The 14,995-nt window shown below is 41.6% G+C and overlaps 37 non-coding genes across 37 annotated transcripts; all 37 read right to left on the bottom strand.

Annotated features, from left to right (window-relative positions):
* Positions 1-29: 29 nt before the first annotated feature.
* Positions 30-102, bottom strand: TRNAV-CAC (transfer RNA valine (anticodon CAC)). Its single transcript has one exon. It is a non-coding gene; the product is annotated as a tRNA-Val (tRNA).
* An 85-nt stretch (positions 103-187) lies between these two features.
* TRNAV-AAC (transfer RNA valine (anticodon AAC)) lies at positions 188-260 on the bottom strand. The gene has a single exon. It is a non-coding gene; the product is annotated as a tRNA-Val (tRNA).
* Positions 261-676: 416 nt separating this feature from the next.
* TRNAV-UAC (transfer RNA valine (anticodon UAC)) lies at positions 677-749 on the bottom strand. The gene has a single exon. It is a non-coding gene; the product is annotated as a tRNA-Val (tRNA).
* A 225-nt stretch (positions 750-974) lies between these two features.
* Positions 975-1,047, bottom strand: TRNAV-CAC (transfer RNA valine (anticodon CAC)). Its single transcript has one exon. It is a non-coding gene; the product is annotated as a tRNA-Val (tRNA).
* An 86-nt stretch (positions 1,048-1,133) lies between these two features.
* TRNAV-AAC (transfer RNA valine (anticodon AAC)) lies at positions 1,134-1,206 on the bottom strand. The gene has a single exon. It is a non-coding gene; the product is annotated as a tRNA-Val (tRNA).
* Positions 1,207-1,622: 416 nt separating this feature from the next.
* Positions 1,623-1,695, bottom strand: TRNAV-UAC (transfer RNA valine (anticodon UAC)). The gene has a single exon. It is a non-coding gene; the product is annotated as a tRNA-Val (tRNA).
* A 225-nt stretch (positions 1,696-1,920) lies between these two features.
* On the bottom strand, positions 1,921-1,993 carry TRNAV-CAC (transfer RNA valine (anticodon CAC)). The gene has a single exon. It is a non-coding gene; the product is annotated as a tRNA-Val (tRNA).
* Positions 1,994-2,218: 225 nt separating this feature from the next.
* TRNAV-CAC (transfer RNA valine (anticodon CAC)) lies at positions 2,219-2,291 on the bottom strand. The gene has a single exon. It is a non-coding gene; the product is annotated as a tRNA-Val (tRNA).
* Positions 2,292-2,377: 86 nt separating this feature from the next.
* Positions 2,378-2,450, bottom strand: TRNAV-AAC (transfer RNA valine (anticodon AAC)). The gene has a single exon. It is a non-coding gene; the product is annotated as a tRNA-Val (tRNA).
* A 416-nt stretch (positions 2,451-2,866) lies between these two features.
* Positions 2,867-2,939, bottom strand: TRNAV-UAC (transfer RNA valine (anticodon UAC)). Its single transcript has one exon. It is a non-coding gene; the product is annotated as a tRNA-Val (tRNA).
* A 225-nt stretch (positions 2,940-3,164) lies between these two features.
* TRNAV-CAC (transfer RNA valine (anticodon CAC)) lies at positions 3,165-3,237 on the bottom strand. Its single transcript has one exon. It is a non-coding gene; the product is annotated as a tRNA-Val (tRNA).
* Positions 3,238-3,462: 225 nt separating this feature from the next.
* TRNAV-CAC (transfer RNA valine (anticodon CAC)) lies at positions 3,463-3,535 on the bottom strand. The gene has a single exon. It is a non-coding gene; the product is annotated as a tRNA-Val (tRNA).
* Positions 3,536-3,621: 86 nt separating this feature from the next.
* TRNAV-AAC (transfer RNA valine (anticodon AAC)) lies at positions 3,622-3,694 on the bottom strand. The gene has a single exon. It is a non-coding gene; the product is annotated as a tRNA-Val (tRNA).
* Positions 3,695-4,408: 714 nt separating this feature from the next.
* TRNAV-CAC (transfer RNA valine (anticodon CAC)) lies at positions 4,409-4,481 on the bottom strand. Its single transcript has one exon. It is a non-coding gene; the product is annotated as a tRNA-Val (tRNA).
* An 86-nt stretch (positions 4,482-4,567) lies between these two features.
* Positions 4,568-4,640, bottom strand: TRNAV-AAC (transfer RNA valine (anticodon AAC)). The gene has a single exon. It is a non-coding gene; the product is annotated as a tRNA-Val (tRNA).
* Positions 4,641-5,354: 714 nt separating this feature from the next.
* TRNAV-CAC (transfer RNA valine (anticodon CAC)) lies at positions 5,355-5,427 on the bottom strand. The gene has a single exon. It is a non-coding gene; the product is annotated as a tRNA-Val (tRNA).
* A 334-nt stretch (positions 5,428-5,761) lies between these two features.
* Positions 5,762-5,834, bottom strand: TRNAV-UAC (transfer RNA valine (anticodon UAC)). Its single transcript has one exon. It is a non-coding gene; the product is annotated as a tRNA-Val (tRNA).
* Positions 5,835-6,059: 225 nt separating this feature from the next.
* Positions 6,060-6,132, bottom strand: TRNAV-CAC (transfer RNA valine (anticodon CAC)). The gene has a single exon. It is a non-coding gene; the product is annotated as a tRNA-Val (tRNA).
* Positions 6,133-6,218: 86 nt separating this feature from the next.
* Positions 6,219-6,291, bottom strand: TRNAV-AAC (transfer RNA valine (anticodon AAC)). The gene has a single exon. It is a non-coding gene; the product is annotated as a tRNA-Val (tRNA).
* Positions 6,292-6,707: 416 nt separating this feature from the next.
* TRNAV-UAC (transfer RNA valine (anticodon UAC)) lies at positions 6,708-6,780 on the bottom strand. Its single transcript has one exon. It is a non-coding gene; the product is annotated as a tRNA-Val (tRNA).
* A 225-nt stretch (positions 6,781-7,005) lies between these two features.
* Positions 7,006-7,078, bottom strand: TRNAV-CAC (transfer RNA valine (anticodon CAC)). Its single transcript has one exon. It is a non-coding gene; the product is annotated as a tRNA-Val (tRNA).
* Positions 7,079-7,653: 575 nt separating this feature from the next.
* TRNAV-UAC (transfer RNA valine (anticodon UAC)) lies at positions 7,654-7,726 on the bottom strand. The gene has a single exon. It is a non-coding gene; the product is annotated as a tRNA-Val (tRNA).
* Positions 7,727-8,110: 384 nt separating this feature from the next.
* Positions 8,111-8,183, bottom strand: TRNAV-AAC (transfer RNA valine (anticodon AAC)). The gene has a single exon. It is a non-coding gene; the product is annotated as a tRNA-Val (tRNA).
* Positions 8,184-8,599: 416 nt separating this feature from the next.
* Positions 8,600-8,672, bottom strand: TRNAV-UAC (transfer RNA valine (anticodon UAC)). The gene has a single exon. It is a non-coding gene; the product is annotated as a tRNA-Val (tRNA).
* Positions 8,673-9,843: 1,171 nt separating this feature from the next.
* On the bottom strand, positions 9,844-9,916 carry TRNAV-CAC (transfer RNA valine (anticodon CAC)). Its single transcript has one exon. It is a non-coding gene; the product is annotated as a tRNA-Val (tRNA).
* Positions 9,917-10,002: 86 nt separating this feature from the next.
* Positions 10,003-10,075, bottom strand: TRNAV-AAC (transfer RNA valine (anticodon AAC)). The gene has a single exon. It is a non-coding gene; the product is annotated as a tRNA-Val (tRNA).
* A 416-nt stretch (positions 10,076-10,491) lies between these two features.
* TRNAV-UAC (transfer RNA valine (anticodon UAC)) lies at positions 10,492-10,564 on the bottom strand. Its single transcript has one exon. It is a non-coding gene; the product is annotated as a tRNA-Val (tRNA).
* Positions 10,565-10,948: 384 nt separating this feature from the next.
* On the bottom strand, positions 10,949-11,021 carry TRNAV-AAC (transfer RNA valine (anticodon AAC)). The gene has a single exon. It is a non-coding gene; the product is annotated as a tRNA-Val (tRNA).
* Positions 11,022-11,437: 416 nt separating this feature from the next.
* On the bottom strand, positions 11,438-11,510 carry TRNAV-UAC (transfer RNA valine (anticodon UAC)). The gene has a single exon. It is a non-coding gene; the product is annotated as a tRNA-Val (tRNA).
* An 873-nt stretch (positions 11,511-12,383) lies between these two features.
* TRNAV-UAC (transfer RNA valine (anticodon UAC)) lies at positions 12,384-12,456 on the bottom strand. The gene has a single exon. It is a non-coding gene; the product is annotated as a tRNA-Val (tRNA).
* Positions 12,457-12,681: 225 nt separating this feature from the next.
* Positions 12,682-12,754, bottom strand: TRNAV-CAC (transfer RNA valine (anticodon CAC)). The gene has a single exon. It is a non-coding gene; the product is annotated as a tRNA-Val (tRNA).
* Positions 12,755-12,840: 86 nt separating this feature from the next.
* On the bottom strand, positions 12,841-12,913 carry TRNAV-AAC (transfer RNA valine (anticodon AAC)). The gene has a single exon. It is a non-coding gene; the product is annotated as a tRNA-Val (tRNA).
* Positions 12,914-13,329: 416 nt separating this feature from the next.
* On the bottom strand, positions 13,330-13,402 carry TRNAV-UAC (transfer RNA valine (anticodon UAC)). Its single transcript has one exon. It is a non-coding gene; the product is annotated as a tRNA-Val (tRNA).
* Positions 13,403-13,627: 225 nt separating this feature from the next.
* TRNAV-CAC (transfer RNA valine (anticodon CAC)) lies at positions 13,628-13,700 on the bottom strand. Its single transcript has one exon. It is a non-coding gene; the product is annotated as a tRNA-Val (tRNA).
* An 86-nt stretch (positions 13,701-13,786) lies between these two features.
* TRNAV-AAC (transfer RNA valine (anticodon AAC)) lies at positions 13,787-13,859 on the bottom strand. Its single transcript has one exon. It is a non-coding gene; the product is annotated as a tRNA-Val (tRNA).
* A 714-nt stretch (positions 13,860-14,573) lies between these two features.
* On the bottom strand, positions 14,574-14,646 carry TRNAV-CAC (transfer RNA valine (anticodon CAC)). The gene has a single exon. It is a non-coding gene; the product is annotated as a tRNA-Val (tRNA).
* An 86-nt stretch (positions 14,647-14,732) lies between these two features.
* TRNAV-AAC (transfer RNA valine (anticodon AAC)) lies at positions 14,733-14,805 on the bottom strand. The gene has a single exon. It is a non-coding gene; the product is annotated as a tRNA-Val (tRNA).
* Positions 14,806-14,995: the final 190 nt, after the last annotated feature.

Genomic DNA, 14,995 nt, shown 5'->3' with positions numbered 1-14,995 from the left:
AAGATCAAGGATTGAAAGTCAAAATGCATTGTTTCTGCCCAGTTTCGAACTGGGGACCTTTCGCGTGTGAGGCGAACGTGATAACCACTACACTACAGAAACTAGATGAAAGACGTTACTGGGCTCACGACAAGCAATCGAGATCAAGAACTGAAAGTCAATAGCTTTGTCAGCAAAGCATAATGCGTGTTTCTGCCCAGTTTTGAACTGGGGACCTTTCGCGTGTTAGGCGAACGTGATAACCACTACACTACAGAAACTCCGTGCTAAGCTCAAACTGTTCAAACACACCGAAATGAAATTGAAAAAAAATGATCCAGCCAAACTCAACAGGTCTTCCTCTATGTCTGAACACAGGACAAAGTGCACTTTTCAACCAAGGAACCTTTCATTTGTCAGACTACTGAAAAAAAGAAAAAACATGGAAACAAAACCATTTTGCAAAAAAAAATCTCATGCCTTTGTCCAAAAGCCAAAAAGAAAGAGAAAAAGCAAGTAGATGCCTGCTTTCGCACCTTGATCCTATCAGGTGTTACTTGAACTAGAAAAACGTATACAATGTCAAAAACACACACTCTTGACAAAAGCAGACGCATGTAGAAATCATCAAAGGGGTAAAAATGATGCTGATTACATCAACAATATACACTTGTGATCAAAATAAAGAGAAACCGCATGCTTCTGCCCGGGATCGAACCGGAGACCTTTCGCGTGTAAAGCGAACGTGATAACCACTACACTACAGAAACTAGATAACAGACGTTACTGGGCTCACGACAAGCAATCGAGATCAAGAACTGAAAGTCAATAGCTTTGTCAGCAAAGCATTATGGCATGTTTCTGCCCAGTTTTGAACTGGGGACCTTTCGCGTGTTAGGCGAATGTGATAACCACTACACTACAGAAACGGAACGAAAAAGGTTACTGTGGTCATGGCAAGGAATAAAGTTCAAGGATTGAAAGTCAAAATGCATTGTTTCTGCCCAGTTTCGAACTGGGGACCTTTCGCGTGTGAGGCGAACGTGATAACCACTACACTACAGAAACTAGATGAAAGACGTTACTGGGCTCACGACAAGCAATCGAGATCAAGAACTGAAAGTCAATAGCTTTGTCAGCAAAGCATAATGGCGTGTTTCTGCCCAGTTTTGAACTGGGGACCTTTCGCGTGTTAGGCGAACGTGATAACCACTACACTACAGAAACTCCGTGCTAAGCTCAAACTGTTCAAACACACCGAAATGAAATTGAAAAAAAATGATCCAGCCAAACTCAACAGGTCTTCCTCTATGTCTGAACACAGGACAAAGTGCACTTTTCAACCAAGGAACCTTTCATTTGTCAGACTACTGAAAAAAAGAAAAAACATGGAAACAAAACCATTTTGCAAAAAAAAATCTCATGCCTTTGTCCAAAAGCCAAAAAGAAAGAGAAAAAGCAAGTAGATGCCTGCTTTCGCGCCTTGATCCTATCAGGTGTTACTTGAACTAGAAAAACGTATACAATGTCAAAAACACACACTCTTGACAAAAGCAGACGCATGTAGAAATCATCAAAGGGGTAAAAATGATGCTGATTACATCAACAATATACACTTGTGATCAAAATAAAGAGAAACCGCATGCTTCTGCCCGGGATCGAACCGGAGACCTTTCGCGTGTAAAGCGAACGTGATAACCACTACACTACAGAAACTAGATAACAGACGTTACTGGGCTCACGACAAGCAATCGAGATCAAGAACTGAAAGTCAATAGCTTTGTCAGCAAAGCATTATGGCATGTTTCTGCCCAGTTTTGAACTGGGGACCTTTCGCGTGTTAGGCGAATGTGATAACCACTACACTTCAGAAACGGAATGAAAAAGGTTACTGTGGTCATGGCAAGGAATAAAGATCAAGGATTGAAAGTCAAAATGCATTGTTTCTGCCCAGTTTCGAACTGGGGACCTTTCGCGTGTGAGGCGAACGTGATAACCACTACACTACAGAAACTAGATGAAAGACGTTACTGGGCTCACGACAAGCAATCGAGATCAAGAACTGAAAGTCAATAGCTTTGTCAGCAAAGCATAATGGCGTGTTTCTGCCCAGTTTTGAACTGGGGACCTTTCGCGTGTTAGGCGAATGTGATAACCACTACACTACAGAAACGGAACGAAAAAGGTTACTGTGGTCATGGCAAGGAATAAAGATCAAGGATTGAAAGTCAAAATGCATTGTTTCTGCCCAGTTTCGAACTGGGGACCTTTCGCGTGTGAGGCGAACGTGATAACCACTACACTACAGAAACTAGATGAAAGATCTTACTGGGCTCATGACAAGCAATCGAGATCAAGAACTGAAAGTCAATAGCTTTGTCAGCAAAGCATAATGGCGTGTTTCTGCCCAGTTTTGAACTGGGGACCTTTCGCGTGTTAGGCGAACGTGATAACCACTACACTACAGAAACTCCGTGCTAAGCTCAAACTGTTCAAACACACCGAAATGAAATTGAAAAAAAATGATCCAGCCAAACTCAACAGGTCTTCCTCTATGTCTGAACACAGGACAAAGTGCACTTTTCAACCAAGGAACCTTTCATTTGTCAGACTACTGAAAAAAAGAAAAAACATGGAAACAAAACCATTTTGCAAAAAAAAATCTCATGCCTTTGTCCAAAAGCCAAAAAGAAAGAGAAAAAGCAAGTAGATGCCTGCTTTCGCACCTTGATCCTATCAGGTGTTACTTGAACTAGAAAAACGTATACAATGTCAAAAACACACACTCTTGACAAAAGCAGACGCATGTAGAAATCATCAAAGGGGTAAAAATGATGCTGATTACATCAACAATATACACTTGTGATCAAAATAAAGAGAAACCGCATGCTTCTGCCCGGGATCGAACCGGAGACCTTTCGCGTGTAAAGCGAACGTGATAACCACTACACTACAGAAACTAGATAACAGACGTTACTGGGCTCACGACAAGCAATCGAGATCAAGAACTGAAAGTCAATAGCTTTGTCAGCAAAGCATTATGGCATGTTTCTGCCCAGTTTTGAACTGGGGACCTTTCGCGTGTTAGGCGAATGTGATAACCACTACACTACAGAAACGGAATGAAAAAGGTTACTGTGGTCATGGCAAGGAATAAAGATCAAGGATTGAAAGTCAAAATGCATTGTTTCTGCCCAGTTTCGAACTGGGGACCTTTCGCGTGTGAGGCGAACGTGATAACCACTACACTACAGAAACTAGATGAAAGACGTTACTGGGCTCACGACAAGCAATCGAGATCAAGAACTGAAAGTCAATAGCTTTGTCAGCAAAGCATAATGGCGTGTTTCTGCCCAGTTTTGAACTGGGGACCTTTCGCGTGTTAGGCGAATGTGATAACCACTACACTACAGAAACGGAACGAAAAAGGTTACTGTGGTCATGGCAAGGAATAAAGATCAAGGATTGAAAGTCAAAATGCATTGTTTCTGCCCAGTTTCGAACTGGGGACCTTTCGCGTGTGAGGCGAACGTGATAACCACTACACTACAGAAACTAGATGAAAGATCTTACTGGGCTCATGACAAGCAATCGAGATCAAGAACTGAAAGTCAATAGCTTTGTCAGCAAAGCATAATGGCGTGTTTCTGCCCAGTTTTGAACTGGGGACCTTTCGCGTGTTAGGCGAACGTGATAACCACTACACTACAGAAACTCCGTGCTAAGCTCAAACTGTTCAAACACACCGAAATGAAATTGAAAAAAAATGATCCAGCCAAACTCAACAGGTCTTCCTCTATGTCTGAACACAGGACAAAGTGCACTTTTCAACCAAGGAACCTTTCATTTGTCAGACTACTGAAAAAAAGAAAAAACATGGAAACAAAACCATTTTGCAAAAAAAAATCTCATGCCTTTGTCCAAAAGCCAAAAAGAAAGAGAAAAAGCAAGTAGATGCCTGCTTTCGCACCTTGATCCTATCAGGTGTTACTTGAACTAGAAAAACGTATACAATGTCAAAAACACACACTCTTGACAAAAGCAGACGCATGTAGAAATCATCAAAGGGGTAAAAATGATGCTGATTACATCAACAATATACACTTGTGATCAAAATAAAGAGAAACCGCATGCTTCTGCCCGGGATCGAACCGGAGACCTTTCGCGTATAAAGCGAACGTGATAACCACTACACTACAGAAACTAGATAACAGACGTTACTGGGCTCACGACAAGCAATCGAGATCAAGAACTGAAAGTCAATAGCTTTGTCAGCAAAGCATTATGGCATGTTTCTGCCCAGTTTTGAACTGGGGACCTTTCGCGTGTTAGGCGAATGTGATAACCACTACACTACAGAAACGGAACGAAAAAGGTTACTGTGGTCATGGCAAGGAATAAAGTTCAAGGATTGAAAGTCAAAATGCATTGTTTCTGCCCAGTTTCGAACTGGGGACCTTTCGCGTGTGAGGCGAACGTGATAACCACTACACTACAGAAACTAGATGAAAGACGTTACTGGGCTCACGACAAGCAATCGAGATCAAGAACTGAAAGTCAATAGCTTTGTCAGCAAAGCATAATGGCGTGTTTCTGCCCAGTTTTGAACTGGGGACCTTTCGCGTGTTAGGCGAACGTGATAACCACTACACTACAGAAACTCCGTGCTAAGCTCAAACTGTTCAAACACACAGAAATGAAATTGAAAAAAAATGATCCAGCCAAACTCAACAGGTCTTCCTCTATGTCTGAACACAGGACAAAGTGCACTTTTCAACCAAGGAACCTTTCATTTGTCAGACTACTGAAAAAAAGAAAAAACATGGAAACAAAACCATTTTGCAAAAAAAAATCTCATGCCTTTGTCCAAAAGCCAAAAAGAAAGAGAAAAAGCAAGTAGATGCCTGCTTTCGCGCCTTGATCCTATCAGGTGTTACTTGAACTAGAAAAACGTATACAATGTCAAAAACACACACTCTTGACAAAAGCAGACGCATGTAGAAATCATCAAAGGGGTAAAAATGATGCTGATTACATCAACAATATACACTTGTGATCAAAATAAAGAGAAACCGCATGCTTCTGCCCGGGATCGAACCGGAGACCTTTCGAGTGTGAAGCGAACGTGATAACCACTACACTACAGAAACTAGATAACAGACGTTACTGGGCTCACGACAAGCAATCGAGATCAAGAACTGAAAGTCAATAGCTTTGTCAGCAAAGCATTATGGCATGTTTCTGCCCAGTTTTGAACTGGGGACCTTTCGCGTGTTAGGCGAATGTGATAACCACTACACTACAGAAACGGAACGAAAAAGGTTACTGTGGTCATGGCAAGGAATAAAGATCAAGGATTGAAAGTCAAAATGCATTGTTTCTGCCCAGTTTCGAACTGGGGACCTTTCGCGTGTGAGGCGAACGTGATAACCACTACACTACAGAAACTAGATGAAAGACGTTACTGGGCTCACGACAAGCAATCGAGATCAAGAACTGAAAGTCAATAGCTTTGTCAGCAAAAAACATGGAAACAAAACCATTTTGCAAAAAAAAATCTCATGCCTTTGTCCAAAAGCCAAAAAGAAAGAGAAAAAGCAAGTAGATGCCTGCTTTCGCACCTTGATCCTATCAGGTGTTACTTGAACTAGAAAAACGTATACAATGTCAAAAACACACACTCTTGACAAAAGCAGACGCATGTAGAAATCATCAAAGGGGTAAAAACGATGCTGATTACATCAACAATATACACTTGTGATCAAAATAAAGAGAAACCGCATGCTTCTGCCCGGGATCGAACCGGAGACCTTTCGCGTGTAAAGCGAACGTGATAACCACTACACTACAGAAACTAGATAACAGACGTTACTGGGCTCACGACAAGCAATCGAGATCAAGAACTGAAAGTCAATAGCTTTGTCAGCAAAGCATTATGGCATGTTTCTGCCCAGTTTTGAACTGGGGACCTTTCGCGTGTTAGGCGAATGTGATAACCACTACACTACAGAAACGGAACGAAAAAGGTTACTGTGGTCATGGCAAGGAATAAAGATCAAGGATTGAAAGTCAAAATGCATTGTTTCTGCCCAGTTTCGAACTGGGGACCTTTCGCGTGTGAGGCGAACGTGATAACCACTACACTACAGAAACTAGATGAAAGACGTTACTGGGCTCACGACAAGCAATCGAGATCAAGAACTGAAAGTCAATAGCTTTGTCAGCAAAGCATAATGGCGTGTTTCTGCCCAGTTTTGAACTGGGGACCTTTCGCGTGTTAGGCGAACGTGATAACCACTACACTACAGAAACTCCGTGCTAAGCTCAAACTGTTCAAACACACCGAAATGAAATTGAAAAAAAATGATCCAGCCAAACTCAACAGGTCTTCCTCTATGTCTGAACACAGGACAAAGTGCACTTTTCAACCAAGGAACCTTTCATTTGTCAGACTACTGAAAAAAAGAAAAAACATGGAAACAAAACCATTTTGCAAAAAAAAATCTCATGCCTTTGTCCAAAAGCCAAAAAGAAAGAGAAAAAGCAAGTAGATGCCTGCTTTCGCACCTTGATCCTATCAGGTGTTACTTGAACTAGAAAAACGTATACAATGTCAAAAACACACACTCTTGACAAAAGCAGACGCATGTAGAAATCATCAAAGGGGTAAAAATGATGCTGATTACATCAACAATATACACTTGTGATCAAAATAAAGAGAAACCGCATGCTTCTGCCCGGGATCGAACCGGAGACCTTTCGCGTGTAAAGCGAACGTGATAACCACTACACTACAGAAACTAGATAACAGACGTTACTGGGCTCACGACAAGCAATCGAGATCAAGAACTGAAAGTCAATAGCTTTGTCAGCAAAGCATTATGGCATGTTTCTGCCCAGTTTTGAACTGGGGACCTTTCGCGTGTTAGGCGAATGTGATAACCACTACACTACAGAAACGGAACGAAAAAGGTTACTGTGGTCATGGCAAGGAATAAAGATCAAGGATTGAAAGTCAAAATGCATTGTTTCTGCCCAGTTTCGAACTGGGGACCTTTCGCGTGTGAGGCGAACGTGATAACCACTACACTACAGAAACTAGATGAAAGACGTTACTGGGCTCACGACAAGCAATCGAGATCAAGAACTGAAAGTCAATAGCTTTGTCAGCAAAGCATAATGGCGTGTTTCTGCCCAGTTTTGAACTGAGGACCTTTCGCGTGTTAGGCGAACGTGATAACCACTACACTACAGAAACTCCGTGCTAAGCTCAAACTGTTCAAACACACCGAAATGAAATTGAAAAAAAATGATCCAGCCAAACTCAACAGGTCTTCCTCTATGTCTGAACACAGGACAAAGTGCACTTTTCAACCAAGGAACCTTTCATTTGTCAGACTACTGAAAAAAAGAAAAAACATGGAAACAAAACCATTTTGCAAAAAAAAATCTCATGCCTTTGTCCAAAAGCCAAAAAGAAAGAGAAAAAGCAAGTAGATGCCTGCTTTCGCACCTTGATCCTATCAGGTGTTACTTGAACTAGAAAAACGTATACAATGTCAAAAACACACACTCTTGACAAAAGCAGACGCATGTAGAAATCATCAAAGGGGTAAAAATGATGCTGATTACATCAACAATATACACTTGTGATCAAAATAAAGAGAAACCGCATGCTTCTGCCCGGGATCGAACCGGAGACCTTTCGCGTGTAAAGCGAACGTGATAACCACTACACTACAGAAACTAGATAACAGACGTTACTGGGCTCACGACAAGCAATCGAGATCAAGAACTGAAAGTCAATAGCTTTGTCAGCAAAGCATTATGGCATGTTTCTGCCCAGTTTTGAACTGGGGACCTTTCGCGTGTTAGGCGAATGTGATAACCACTACAATACAGAAACGGAACGAAAAAGGTTACTGTGGTCATGGCAAGGAATAAAGATCAAGGATTGAAAGTCAAAATGCATTGTTTCTGCCCAGTTTCGAACTGAGGACCTTTCGCGTGTGAGGCGAACGTGATAACCACTACACTACAGAAACTAGATGAAAGACGTTACTGGGCTCACGACAAGCAATCGAGATCAAGAACTGAAAGTCAATAGCTTTGTCAGCAAAGCATAATGGCGTGTTTCTGCCCAGTTTTGAACTGGGGACCTTTCGCGTGTTAGGCGAACGTGATAACCACTACACTACAGAAACTCCGTGCTAAGCTCAAACTGTTCAAACACACCGAAATGAAATTGAAAAAAAATGATCCAGCCAAACTCAACAGGTCTTCCTCTATGTCTGAACACAGGACAAAGTGCACTTTTCAACCAAGGAACCTTTCATTTGTCAGACTACTGAAAAAAAGAAAAAACATGGAAACAAAACCATTTTGCAAAAAAAAATCTCATGCCTTTGTCCAAAAGCCAAAAAGAAAGAGAAAAAGCAAGTAGATGCCTGCTTTCGCACCTTGATCCTATCAGGTGTTACTTGAACTAGAAAAACGTATACAATGTCAAAAACACACACTCTTGACAAAAGCAGACGCATGTAGAAATCATCAAAGGGGTAAAAATGATGCTGATTACATCAACAATATACACTTGTGATCAAAATAAAGAGAAACCGCATGCTTCTGCCCGGGATCGAACCGGAGACCTTTCGCGTGTAAAGCGAACGTGATAACCACTACACTACAGAAACTAGATAACAGACGTTACTGGGCTCACGACAAGCAATCGAGATCAAGAACTGAAAGTCAATAGCTTTGTCAGCAAAGCATTATGGCATGTTTCTGCCCAGTTTTGAACTGGGGACCTTTCGCGTGTTAGGCGAATGTGATAACCACTACACTACAGAAACGGAACGAAAAAGGTTACTGTGGTCATGTCAAGGAATAAAGATCAAGGATTGAAAGTCAAAATGCATTGTTTCTGCCCAGTTTCAAACTGGGGACCTTTCGCGTGTGAGGCGAACGTGATAACCACTACACTACAGAAACTAGATGAAAGACGTTACTGGGCTCATGACAAGCAATCGAGATCAAGAACTGAAAGTCAATAGCTTTGTCAGCAAAGCATAATGGCGTGTTTCTGCCCAGTTTTGAACTAGGGACCTTTCGCGTGTTAGGCGATCGTGATAACCACTACACTACAGAAACTCCGTGCTAAGCTCAAACTGTTCAAACACACCGAAATGAAATTGAAAAAAAATGATCTAGCCAAACTCAACAGGTCTTCCTCTATGTCTGAACACAGGACAAAGTGCACTTTTCAACCAAGGAACCTTTCATTTGTCAGACTACTGAAAAAAAGAAAAAACATGGAAACAAAACCATTTTGCAAAAAAAAATCTCATGCCTTTGTCCAAAAGCCAAAAAGAAAGAGAAAAAGCAAGTAGATGCCTGCTTTCGCACCTTGATCCTATCAGGTGTTACTTGAACTAGAAAAACGTATACAATGTCAAAAACACACACTCTTGACAAAAGCAGACGCATGTAGAAATCATCAAAGGGGTAAAAATGATGCTGATTACATCAACAACATACACTTGTGATCAAAATAAAGAGAAACCGCATGCTTCTGCCCGGGATCGAACCGGAGACCTTTCGCGTGTAAAGCGAACATGATAACCACTACACTACAGAAACTAGATAACAGACGTTACTGGGCTCACGACAAGCAATCGAGATCAAGAACTGAAAGTCAATAGCTTTGTCAGCAAAGCATTATGGCATGTTTCTGCCCAGTTTTGAACTGGGGACCTTTCGCGTGTTAGGCGAATGTGATAACCACTACACTACAGAAACGGAACGAAAAAGGTTACTGTGGTCATGGCAAGGAATAAAGATCAAGGATTGAAAGTCAAAATGCATTGTTTCTGCCCAGTTTCGAACTGGGGACCTTTCGCGTGTGAGGCGAACGTGATAACCACTACACTACAGAAACTAGATGAAAGACGTTACTGGGCTCACGACAAGCAATCGAGATCAAGAACTGAAAGTCAATAGCTTTGTCAGCAAAGCATAATGGCGTGTTTCTGCCCAGTTTTGAACTGGGGACCTTTCGCGTGTTAGGCGAACGTGATAACCACTACACTACAGAAACTCCGTGCTAAGCTCACACTGTTCAAACACACCGAAATGAAATTGAAAAAAAATGATCCAGCCAAACTCAACAGGTCTTCCTCTATGTCTGAACACAGGACAAAGTGCACTTTTCAACCAAGGAACCTTTCATTTGTCAGACTACTGAAAAAAAGAAAAAACATGGAAACAAAACCATTTTGCAAAAAAAAATCTCATGCCTTTGTCCAAAAGCCAAAAAGAAAGAGAAAAAGCAAGTAGATGCCTGCTTTCGCACCTTGATCCTATCAGGTGTTACTTGAACTAGAAAAACGTATACAATGTCAAAAACACACACTCTTGACAAAAGCAGACGCATGTAGAAATCATCAAAGGGGTAAAAATGATGCTGATTACATCAACAATATACACTTGTGATCAAAATAAAGAGAAACCGCATGCTTCTGCCCGGGATCGAACCGGAGACCTTTCGCGTGTAAAGCGAACGTGATAACCACTACACTACAGAAACTAGACAACAGGTGGTACTGGGCTCACGACAAGCAATCGAGATCAAGAACTGAAAGTCAATAGCTTTGTCAGCAAAGCATTATGGCATGTTTCTGCCCAGTTTTGAACTGGGGACCTTTCGCGTGTTAGGCGAATGTGATAACCACTACACTACAGAAACGGAACGAAAAAGGTTACTGTGGTCATGGCAAGGAATAAAGATCAAGGATTGAAAGTCAAAATGCATTGTTTCTGCCCAGTTTCGAACTGGGAACCTTTCGCGTGTGAGGCGAAGGTGATAACCACTACACTACAGAAACTAGATGAAAGACGTTACTGGGCTCACGACAAGCAATCGAGATCAAGAACTGAAAGTCAATAGCTTTGTCAGCAAAGCATAATGGCGTGTTTCTGCCCAGTTTTGAACTGGGGACCTTTCGCGTGTTAGGCGAACGTGATAACCACTACACTACAGAAACTCCGTGCTAAGCTCAAACTGTTCAAACACACCGAAATGAAATTGAAAAAAAATGATCCAGCCAAACTCAACAGGTCTTCCTCTATGTCTGAACACAGGACAAAGTGCACTTTTCAACCAAGGAACCTTTCATTTGTCAGACTACTGAAAAAAAGAAAAAACATGGAAACAAAACCATTTTGCAAAAAAAAATCTCATGCCTTTGTCCAAAAGCCAAAAAGAAAGAGAAAAAGCAAGTAGATGCCGGCTTTCGCACCTTGATCCTATCAGGTGTTACTTGAACTAGAAAAACGTATACAATGTCAAAAACACACACTCTTGACAAAAGCAGACGCATGTAGAAATCATCAAAGGGGTAAAAATGATGCTGATTACATCAACAATATACACTTGTGATCAAAATAAAGAGAAACCGCATGCTTCTGCCCGGGATCGAACCGGAGACCTTTCGCGTGTAAAGCGAACGTGATAACCACTACACTACAGAAACTAGATAACAGACGTTACTGGGCTCACGACAAGCAATCGAGATCAAGAACTGAAAGTCAATAGCTTTGTCAGCAAAGCATTATGGCATGTTTCTGCCCAGTTTTGAACTGGGGACCTTTCGCGTGTTAGGCGAATGTGATAACCACTACACTACAGAAACGGAACGAAAAAGGTTACTGTGGTCATGGCAAGGAATAAAGATCAAGGATTGAAAGTCAAAATGCATTGTTTCTGCCCAGTTTCGAACTGGGGACCTTTCGCGTGTGAGGCGAAGGTGATAACCACTACACTACAGAAACTAGATGAAAGACATTACTGGGCTCACGACAAGCAATCGAGATCAAGAACTGAAAGTCAATAGCTTTGTCAGCAAAGCATAATGGCGTGTTTCTGCCCAGTTTTGAACTGGGGACCTTTCGCGTGTTAGGTGAACGTGATAACCACTACACTACAGAAACTCCGTGCTAAGCTCAAACTGTTCAAACACACCGAAATGAAATTGAAAAAAAATGATCCAGCCAAACTCAACAGGTCTTCCTCTATGTCTGAACACAGGACAAAGTGCACTTTTCAACCAAGGAACCTTTCATTTGTCAGACTACTGAAAAAAAGAAAAAACATGGAAACAAAACCATTTTGCAAAAAAAAATCTCATGCCTTTGTCCAAAAGCCAAAAAGAAAGAGAAAAAGCAAGTAGATGCCTGCTTTCGCACCTTGATCCTATCAGGTGTTACTTGAACTAGAAAAACGTATACAATGTCAAAAACACACACTCTTGACAAAAGCAGACGCATGTAGAAATCATCAAAGGGGTAAAAATGATGCTGATTACATCAACAATATACACTTGTGATCAAAATAAAGAGAAACCGCATGCTTCTGCCCGGGATCGAACCGGAGACCTTTCGCGTGTAAAGCGAACGTGATAACCACTACACTACAGAAACTAGATAACAGACGTTACTGGGCTCACGACAAGCAATCGAGATCAAGAACTGAAAGTCAATAGCTTTGTCAGCAAAGCATTATGGCATGTTTCTGCCCAGTTTTGAACTGGGGACCTTTCGCGTGTTAGGCGAATGTGATAACCACTACACTACAGAAACGGAACGAAAAAGGTTACTGTGGTCATGGCAAGGAATAAAGATCAAGGATTGAAAGTCAAAATGCATTGTTTCTGCCCAGTTTCGAACTGGGGACCTTTCGCGTGTGAGGCGAACGTGATAACCACTACACTACAGAAACTAGATGAAAGACGTTACTGGGCTCACGACAAGCAATCGAGATCAAGAACTGAAAGTCAATAGCTTTGTCAGCAAAGCATAATGGCGTGTTTCTGCCCAGTTTTGAACTGGGGACCTTTCGCGTGTTAGGCGAACGTGATAACCACTACACTACAGAAACTCCGTGCTAAGCTCAAACTGTTCAAACACACCGAAATGAAATTGAAAAAAAATGATCCAGCCAAACTCAACAGGTCTTCCTCTATGTCTGAACACAGGACAAAGTGCACTTTTCAACCAAGGAACCTTTCATTTGTCAGACTACTGAAAAAAAGAAAAAACATGGAAACAAAACCATTTTGCAAAAAAAAATCTCATGCCTTTGTCCAAAAGCCAAAAAGAAAGAGAAAAAGCAAGTAGATGCCTGCTTTCGCACCTTGATCCTATCAGGTGTTACTTGAACTAGAAAAACGTATACAATGTCAAAAACACACACTCTTGACAAAAGCAGACGCATGTAGAAATCATCAAAGGGGTAAAAATGATGCTGATTACATCAACAATATACACTTGTGATCAAAATAAAGAGAAACCGCATGCTTCTGCCCGGGATCGAACCGGAGACCTTTCGCGTGTAAAGCGAACGTGATAACCACTACACTACAGAAACTAGATAACAGACGTTACTGGGCTCACGACAAGCAATCGAGATCAAGAACTGAAAGTCAATAGCTTTGTCAGCAAAGCATTATGGCATGTTTCTGCCCAGTTTTGAACTGGGGACCTTTCGCGTGTTAGGCGAATGTGATAACCACTACACTACAGAAACGGAACGAAAAAGGTTACTGTGGTCATGGCAAGGAATAAAGATCAAGGATTGAAAGTCAAAATGCATTGTTTCTGCCCAGTTTCGAACTGGGGACCTTTCGCGTGTGAGGCGAACGTGATAACCACTACACTACAGAAACTAGATGAAAGACGTTACTGGGCTCACGACAAGCAATCGAGATCAAGAACTGAAAGTCAATAGCTTTGTCAGCAAAGCATAATGGCGTGTTTCTGCCCAGTTTTGAACTGGGGACCTTTCGCGTGTTAGGCGAACGTGATAACCACTACACTACAGAAACTCCGTGCTAAGCTCAAACTGTTCAAACACACCGAAATGAAATTGAAAAAAAATGATCCAGCCAAACTCAACAGGTCTTCCTCTATGTCTGAACACAGGACAAAGTGCACTTTTCAACCAAGGAACCTTTCATTTGTCAGACTACTGAAAAAAAGAAAAAACATGGAAACAAAACCATTTTGCAAAAAAAAATCTCATGCCTTTGTCCAAAAGCCAAAAAGAAAGAGAAAAAGCAAGTAGATGCCTGCTTTCGCACCTTGATCCTATCAGGTGTTACTTGAACTAGAAAAACGTATACAATGTCAAAAACACACACTCTTGACAAAAGCAGACGCATGTAGAAATCATCAAAGGGGTAAAAATGATGCTGATTACATCAACAATATACACTTGTGATCAAAATAAAGAGAAACCGCATGCTTCTGCCCGGGATCGAACCGGAGACCTTTCGCGTGTAACGCGAACGTGATAACCACTACACTACAGAAACTAGATAACAGACGTTACTGGGCTCACGACAAGCAATCGAGATCAAGAACTGAAAGTCAATAGCTTTGTCAGCAAAGCATTATGGCATGTTTCTGCCCAGTTTTGAACTGGGGACCTTTCGCGTGTTAGGCGAATGTGATAACCACTACACTACAGAAACGGAACGAAAAAGGTTACTGTGGTCATGGCAAGGAATAAAGATCAAGGATTGAAAGTCAAAATGCATTGTTTCTGCCCAGTTTCGAACTGGGGACCTTTCGCGTGTGAGGCGAACGTGATAACCACTACACTACAGAAACTAGATGAAAGACGTTACTGGGCTCACGACAAGCAATCGAGATCAAGAACTGAAAGTCAATAGCTTTGTCAGCAAAGCATAATGGCGTGTTTCTGCCCAGTTTTGAACTGGGGACCTTTCGCGTGTTAGGCGAACGTGATAACCACTACACTACAGAAACTCCGTGCTAAGCTCAAACTGTTCAAACACACCGAAATGAAATTGAAAAAAAATGATACAGCCAAACTCAACAGGTCTTCCTCTATGTCTGAACACAGGACAAAGTGCACTTTTCAACCAAGGAACCTTTCATTTGTCAGACTACTGAAAAAAAGAAAAAACATGGAAACAAAACCATTTTGCAAAAAAAA

The sequence above is a fragment of the Ranitomeya imitator genome, unplaced genomic scaffold, assembly GCF_032444005.1.
Source record: "Ranitomeya imitator isolate aRanImi1 unplaced genomic scaffold, aRanImi1.pri SCAFFOLD_24, whole genome shotgun sequence".
Classification (NCBI taxonomy): domain Eukaryota; kingdom Metazoa; phylum Chordata; class Amphibia; order Anura; family Dendrobatidae; genus Ranitomeya; species Ranitomeya imitator.
The sequence above is the reverse complement of the archived record's forward strand: the minus strand, read 5'-3'. Positions and strand labels throughout refer to the sequence as shown.